This window comes from Palaemon carinicauda, chromosome 1 (genome assembly GCF_036898095.1).
Source record: "Palaemon carinicauda isolate YSFRI2023 chromosome 1, ASM3689809v2, whole genome shotgun sequence".
Classification (NCBI taxonomy): Eukaryota; Metazoa; Arthropoda; class Malacostraca; order Decapoda; family Palaemonidae; genus Palaemon; species Palaemon carinicauda.
The window spans coordinates 231406556-231414466 of record NC_090725.1 but is presented as its reverse complement, the minus strand read 5'-3'; the positions used below and the strand labels follow the sequence as shown (position 1 = coordinate 231414466).

General features: G+C 45.1%; 1 protein-coding gene across 7 annotated transcripts in view; it reads right to left on the bottom strand.

Moving 5' to 3' along the window:
- The window catches only part of LOC137654258 (glutamate receptor ionotropic, kainate 2-like), a 740845-nt gene that overhangs the window by 635899 nt on the left and 97035 nt on the right, over positions 1-7911 (bottom strand). For 5 of the 7 annotated variants that reach the window (XM_068387908.1, XM_068387889.1, XM_068387915.1 and 2 more), the window contains exon 1: positions 7436-7589. The exons of the other annotated variants lie outside the window; for them this stretch is intronic. The gene's annotated coding sequence lies outside the window, so the exon portion shown is untranslated. Of the gene's footprint in view, positions 1-7435; positions 7590-7911 lie in introns of those variants that run through there. 7 annotated transcript variants of the gene reach the window in all.

The following is a 7911-nucleotide window of genomic DNA, read 5'->3' as shown; positions in this document are numbered from 1 at the left end:
GAGGTTTTGCCTTGGAAGAGCTGTCCTTCCTTGAAGTCTGAAGTTCTACAAAGATAGACCTTAAGACACTCTACTGGGCATAGAGAGACATCTTCCTTAAGTGGGCAGATTCTCCAAGGACCCCACCTGTTGGTGGGTAACTCGTTCTCAGCCAAAAAGGCAGGATCAGGAAAAGGGTTCAGTTCTCCTGTGTCAAGGAACTGAATATCGCCTGCATCCCTGATAGGGCCAATCTTTCACTAACTCGAGCCCCTGAGACTATTGCGAACAGAAAATTAACTTTCTGTGTTAGTTCCTTTAGAGTACAATCCTCATTGTTTAGGTTCGAAGCATAGTGCAAGACTTTGACCAATGACCATGTAATGGGCTTTGGAGGGGTTGCCGGGTTGGGTCTAGTGCATGCTTTGGCACCTTATAGAAGTTTTCGCTTGTGAGGTCCACCTCAAAGGCATATAGAAGAGGTCTAGTCAGGGTCGACTTACACGCGGTTATCGTAGTGGAAGTCAGGCCTTGTTCAAGTTGGTAAATGAAGAAAGATACACAGAAATCTGTTGACATTTCTGTTGGTCCCCTTGTTTTCACAAGGGATACCCATTTCTTCCAAGACAATTCACATTGCCTCCTGGTTGAACTTGACTTGTACTCTACAATGAAGTCGACCTTGTTCTTCGAGATCCCAAACTTTTTGTTCGCTGCTAGGGCGAAAAATTCATGAGATGCAGGTTGTTGGTTCTCGGGGATGAAATGCAAACAGTCGACTTCTGCACCAGTTTGGATAAAACTGGGTTCGGCAGAGGACAGCTTCAGTTTCAATTCTAGAACTAGTGAGAACCAATTGTTTTTGGGCCATTTGGGGGCCACTACAGCAGCTGTTCCTCTAAAGGGTCTTAGCTTGTCGAGGACTTTTAGCAGGAGATTGGTTAGTGGAAACAGGTAAATCCAATTCCATCTGTTCCAGTCGAAAGACATGGCGTCTATCGCTTCTGCTTAAGGTTCTTGTAAGGGGCTACATAACGAGGTAGTTTCTTGTTGTCGCTCGTTGCAAAGAGGTCGATCTGCAGTTCTGGGACTTTTATCGAAAATAAAGGAGAATGAGTCTGCGTCTAGGGACCATTCTGTCTCGATCGGCTTTCGCCTGGATAGAGCATCCGCCGGCACATCGCAGAACCCTTGAAGGTGAATTGCTGATAAATGCCATCTTCTCTTCCTTGCCAGGCGGAAGATGGCTAACATCACGTGATTGATGTGAGGTGAACTCAAGCCTTGTCGATTTAGACATATTACTATCACCTCGTTATCGAGGACCGGTCTGATGTGGACTGCTCTGCAAGGGGATAGTCTCTTCAACATCAGGAAGACTGCCATAGCCTCCAAGATGTTGATGTGAAAGTTTTGAATTGGAGTGATCAATTCCTTGCACTTTCATTTCATGCGAATGGCCTCCCCATTCTTCCAGGGAGGCGTCCGTGTGTATCACCACTGATGTTTGTGGTGTTTGCAAGAGGATTGTCTGTGCTAGACTCTTATTCGTTGACCACGGCCTTAATAGCGTGCGCAATTGGGTCGGTGTCAACCTTGTTGATCTCTTCGAGCGTTTGATACGTATCTTCTCCAGACTCCTGACTCATCCTTTAGCTGTGCTTCTAGCACCGGGTCTGTCACTACTGCGAACTGGAGAGAGCCCAGTACTCTTTCCTGTTGGCGTCTTGAAATTCTCTTGTGTTGGATTAGTCTCTTGACAGATGCCGCTATTTCTCTCCTCTTCTTTAATAGAATGGAGATGTGATGTGACGGCAAGTTCCCATGGATTCCTAACCATTGAAACTTGTGAGCTGGAGAAAGGCGAGACTTCTAGCGATTGATCTTGAAGCCCAGGTGTTCCAGGAACTGGATCACCCTTCCAGCCGCTTGCAGACAAGTAGTCTTGGATGCTGCCCGCACCAGCCAATCGCCCAGGTATGCTACTAATTGTACTCCTTCGGAGCGTAGTTGCTGGACGATTGTGTCCGCTAGCTTTGTGATTACCTTTGGGGCTATGTTTAGTCCAAAGGGCATGGCTGTGAAGACATTTTGTCTTCTGTAGACTGAATCCTAGGTAGGAGGAGAGGGGGCGGCTGACTGGTAGGTGCCAGTAAGCATCTGCCAAGTCTATTGAGACTGTGTACGGGGCGTAGAATGGTCCTTATATGTTGCAATGTAAGCATCCAAAACTTCTTGTTCTCGATGAACTTGTTGAGTGGAGACAGGTCTAGAATGACTCTGAGTTTGTCCGAGTCTTTCTTGAGAACACAAAACAGCCTTCCCTAGAATTTTGATGGACTTCGCTTTTCTCATTGCCTTCTTGTTCAAGAGTTCTGAGGTATATTCTTCCAATAAGGGGGTGGAGTGTTGGAAGAATTTTAGAAAAGTGGGGTGGATTTTTGTTCCATTTCCAATTAAGTCCATTGGTAATTTGACTGTGGACCCAGGGATCGAAAGTCCAACAATCCCGAAAGTGGAAAAGTCTGCCTCCTACCTGGAACCTCTCAATGTTTAGAAGTTCCTGAGGACTTGTTTCCATGACTACGTCCTCCTCCACCCTTGGGGGGTTTCTGGAGGATCCTCTTTTTGGGCCCTTACCTTTGTAGAGCCGAAAGGTGGTAGAGTGCCTTTCAAAGCGTGGATTAAACACAGGTGAATGGCTACCAGCTGTTGAGGGACCATCTGGAAGGTGGTTTGCGGCTGGGCTACCATTTGAGGCACCGTGGTCATGGTCACGGTCGGAAATTGTGCAGTTCTAATGAAGATTTCCTCTTTGAGGGCATGCCCCACTTTTGGAGAAGGTTCCTATTCTCCGTGGTGGCTTTGGCAATGACTTCTTGAACCACTTCCTGTGGGAAAGGGTCTTCGCCCCAGACACATGATGGAATCAGTTTTTTGGGTTTGTGTTTCACCATTGTTGCGGCAAACACATAATCTCTACAGGTCCTTTTTTGACCTGAGAAAAGCATACAAATCCATCATAAGGGTGGAGCGTTATTTAAGGCCTGCACACATTTCCAAGCAGTTCTGATGAGACAGGGAGGCAGCAAGACTATCTTTCGTGTCCTGTTCCATTCTCAAAAGATGGTTTGGCAACCTTGGAAGGTTCTCATTAAACTGCTGGCCTGCTATCTCCAGATCCAACTTCGAAACGGAGAAGGTTAGATGTACCTCTTTCCACTTCTCCTCGTAGGTGAGCATAGCTAGAGATAATGGTTTGCATTTCTCTAGGATTGCGCAGGGTTTGCCCTCTTCAACTGCTCTCATGACACAGCTAGAGCTTTCCCCGAAAGAGGGAAGGCTCTGGAGGAAAGAGCAATGAAGGTTGGGTGCTTCTTGCTCAATCCTGAGCCTTTGGATTTTGTATATCCGGCTCCTTTCTGGGTCTTGGTAAGGATGACTTGTGCCTTGTCATGTTCGAGGACAATGACTTCCTTTGGTAGTCTCCTCGCGGGATGTAGGTTCATCTCGCAGTCTCACATAGCAATCTGGGTACGCTGAAAGCTGGGCCAGAATTGAAGCTCTTCAAGGGGTTTGGCCCCCAACTTCTCGGAGATATAAAGCTCCCCATTCAACATGGGCATGTGTTCCGTCTACCTCCAGGGGTTGGTTTCGGTGCAGTGAGGGAGGTCAGATATTTTAAGGGGCTTAGCAGAGCCCCTGGAAGCGCCAGGCCGTTTCCCTTCCTGTACCTCTCTCTTCATCTCTTTGAGATCTTGCTTATTCTCCTCTTGTTCTTTCCGGAACAGTGTCAACATCTGTTGGATGAACTCTAGGAGCGCTTCGCTCCTGCTTACCTGTCTAGCCAGTTGGGGTGTTGGGGCTGAAGAGGCTGACGGCATAGGTTGATATGCCGACACAGTGAGCTGAGGGACCTCAGACACTGTCGAAACGGATCCTTCTTTCTTCGTAGGTGGTTGAACCACTTCTTATTCAGGGCCTTCTTGCAGTAGGTCCTGTCCGGTGTCAATGGACACCTCCGACATCCGTTCTTGGTGTGTCCAAGCCTTGCAGTGCCTTGTTGATATCCGCGTCCACTGTCCGTTGGATAAAGGAAGGCTGGACCTGTACCTGAGGCACAGACGTACTAGATTGAGCCTTAAGGAACAGTAGGCACTTCAGAGATTTGTTAGGTAGGTAAGGTCCCAGAGAGTTCTTCTGGAAGCCTCATACTCACCTTTGAAGGGTTTCCCTTGCTGTATCCCTTGACTCCGTAGTGTCAGGGATATCTTCTCTAAAGCCATCGGTCAGCAAGGTCAAGCAATTGGAGCAACCCTTCGGGTCCCAGTACCTCAGAGATCCAGATATGATGCAGCAGGGGCATAAGACCTGTACATCGTATGCCCACAAAAGTTCTTACTCTTGTGGTTGCAGAACACAACTGTACACTTCACCATTGGTTCCTCCTGTAACAGAGAAAAAGGGTGAATGAGTACTAGGTTGTTTATATCATTGATATAATGTATACTTAAAATACATGTCCCAGTACTTCAGGGATCCAGATACGATGCAGCATGGGGGATGAGACCTGTACATTGTAGGCCCACAAAGTTTTTACTCTTGTAGTTGTAGAACACAACTGTACACTTCACCATTGGCTCCTCCTGTAAGGGAGAAAAAGGGGGAAATGAGTACTCAGTTGTTTATATCACTGATATAATGCATACATAAAAAATAGCAATACATACTATTATATTTAATAGCTTAGGATAGTAAGCTAGAAAGAAAATAGAAAAGACCCATATCTGTGTTTCCTATCACAGGCAGTTGCTGAGACCTTCGTCAATCTTAATATTTAAATTCCTTATAAGGGAAAATACAGAGTGGAATAACTCTCATACGTAGAGCCGGAGCTAGTAAATATTTATACTAACTCCTCCACCTGTAAAATATTAATACTGAATGTTGTTTCATGAGTGCCCCGATAGTCAAAGGATTCATCAGGGTGCTGAGGGAATGCTTCAACCTCAGCATGTTAAGCGGTCCCAACAATAAACTGTGAAAGGATACACAGAGTATGTTAGAAATACTTGTACTACTGTATTGTTATATACTGTAGTTTTCCAACTACTGCATTGATATATACTGTAGTTTTACTGGCTACTGTATCGTTGTATACTGTAGTTTTACCGGTACACTACCGGGGTTAGGCTAGTGCCAATGGAAAGGAGGGTTTCCTATTATTATGGTTTAGCACAATAAATGGAAGTGTAGGAGAGATACTGCCACCTACTGTCGCCTTGCCAGAATGAGAATTCTAATGGAAGGGAAGGAATGCATCTGATTCTAGCTTCCATCCAGCCACAACTTTTGCCGCCGGCTTACTGCCGGTTCGAGGTCTGTGGATGGCAGTCCAAGAGAGGACTGAAGAATTCTCAACAGTATATTGGGTATCCCACCGGCAGCCATCAGGGCCGGCTCAGTCTTCCCCCAGGGCATTCGCTTCCGGTGAAGGAAGGACATAAGGGGAAGTTGGCCGAGGCGGCAACCTAACCGCCGTTGGTAGGGTCCCGGCCGGCAACTAGTCAACCCAGCAAGCCGGGATGCTTGTAGAATACCGGCCAAAAGAATGTTGTGACGGCTAGGCCGACACTAAAGGGCAGGGGGGGAGGGAAAAGGGTCTGATAGTTTGCAGGGGAGAAAGGCGGCAGCAGGCATGCCACCTACTTTCGGCTGTAAACTAAGGAAACATGGCTTCCTGTGCCGACACCCTCATGGTCGGCAGAGGAATAAGTATTCCCCTGTCGGCAACATTGTCAGCTATATGACATGTCTTATAGTCCATAAGGGAGAAAGGTGGCGGCAGGTATGCCGCCTACTTTCAGTTGTAAACTAAGTAAGCATAGCTTCCCATGCCGACAACGTCGTGAGCGGCAGAGGAATCACGATTCCCCTGTCGGCGACATTGTCGGCAACAAGATAATACACCCTGAGTTACCATCATACTTCGAAGCCGGGATACTCAGCGCCAATGAAGATCGACGGTAAAACTATTTAAGTCTAGCCAGAGTTAACTACTCGGTGGCGATGACGAAAGATAGGGTTGCCGCTTGGGATGGCAGCGCTCAGGGGAGAGGAGGGGTTTATTCTCTTTTCTCTAAAAGAGAAACGTATCGAATTATGCCAATAAATTCTAGGGGATATATATCCCAAACCGAATTAATATGAACAATACATGAGGTTAAACAATGGGATTTACATTACTAACGTATACAAAACGGGTTAGGAATACGAAAGTAACGTTATAGATTAGAAGAGGAAATATTATATGTATGCAATCTTCACTAGTATAATTCTGCCTAACTAGCTAAAAAGTTTCTTTATAGCTAAATACCGGGAGCATCGCACTAACTAAATAATTGCATTATGACGTGCGACAGCGGTCTCAAAATGGCCGCCTCCGGGGTTGGCTGTGCTCCACTTAACACACTCAAATTATGCCAATTCAGCTGTGAGAAGGGAGCTAAAAATTATTCACAGGAAAGATTAAATACTCAACTTTCCAGAGGATGAAAATGCTGGAAATTGCATGATAATATTCCAATAAACAGTAACAACACCGAGAGAAACATGGGAGAGCACTTGCTTAAATGCTACAGTTCAAAGGAATGATGGGCCATAGCAGTACAGGGAGGGGATCCACCAGGTACCTTGATAACGGCTCCCCTTTCGTTCGCCACTCTTCCCCCTCAAAGAGTTAAATCTATTTGGGGTGAAGATTGCTATGTGTCATATCAAAAAATACATCCCTTGATATTATGCGATATCCTTAAAAATATATTAAGGATACTCGCGACAGGAGTTAGAATTCTGGAGACCTATGGTTAATTCTCTGGGAGTATCACTGTAGCAAATATCCCTTAGAAAGCTACCCAAAGGAACCTTCCATCAGGACAACATGGCTGAGCCCAAAAAAAGGACTGTATCATATATTAACCCAAATATACAAATTCACGAGAGCTACGATTTGAGACAATATGAAGATTATAAATAACTTAAAAAAATTAAATGATGTGCTTCCAATGAATTTTATCTTTATTTCAACTGCAAATTAACACTTTGGAGATTTGTAAAAGGGTACAGAACCTTACAAACCCACCTAACCTAACCTAGTAGTTCCCAGGTTACAACCCTTAGCCAGCGGGGCAATCCCACCGTACAACCCTTCCCTGGTCACAAAACGTGATTTTTTAACACTCTTGAGATTTGTAAAAGGGTAGGCCTAGAGAAGCTAACCAACCCACCTAACCTAACCTAGTAGTTCCCAGGATACCACCCCTAGCCGTGGGGCAAGGCCCGGACCCCACTTCCCAGGTCACAACCCCCCATAACCCCCTTTCCAGGTCTGAAACTAAAAGTAAATCACAAATAAATCTGTACATTATGACAAAGTAAATCACAAATAATTCCTTACCTTATGAATGAACTTCCCTCTTGTCCTTTTGTCACAATAGCCGTTCCTGTTGTAGTCAATCATACAATAGCTCCCCAGCACTCGCAACACTTTTCCTTAAGAATTAATTTTTGTCTTTTAGCATATTCAACCACTAGTTCAATACCAACCCTAGAAAACTAATGATAAAATTCTTCATAACGAACATTGCACTGCATACAATCTGTAGAAATTGGGTTTTTGTCAAAATTAATGCCAGAAGGGCCAGCCACTGCCTATACTATCGATACAACTGAACAAAATGCCTGTTTTCCTTTATTATTCGAATTATTCAATCAAACACGGATACCAGTTGACATTAAGATAACTTTATCACTAGTAAAACTTGGTTTTCGACTGATCGTTAGTAATTGGTTATGAAACCATTACAGTACGTCATAATAATCTCACAGCTCTCACCCAATAAACTGTAATTGGAACTGATTGAATTTGCGTAA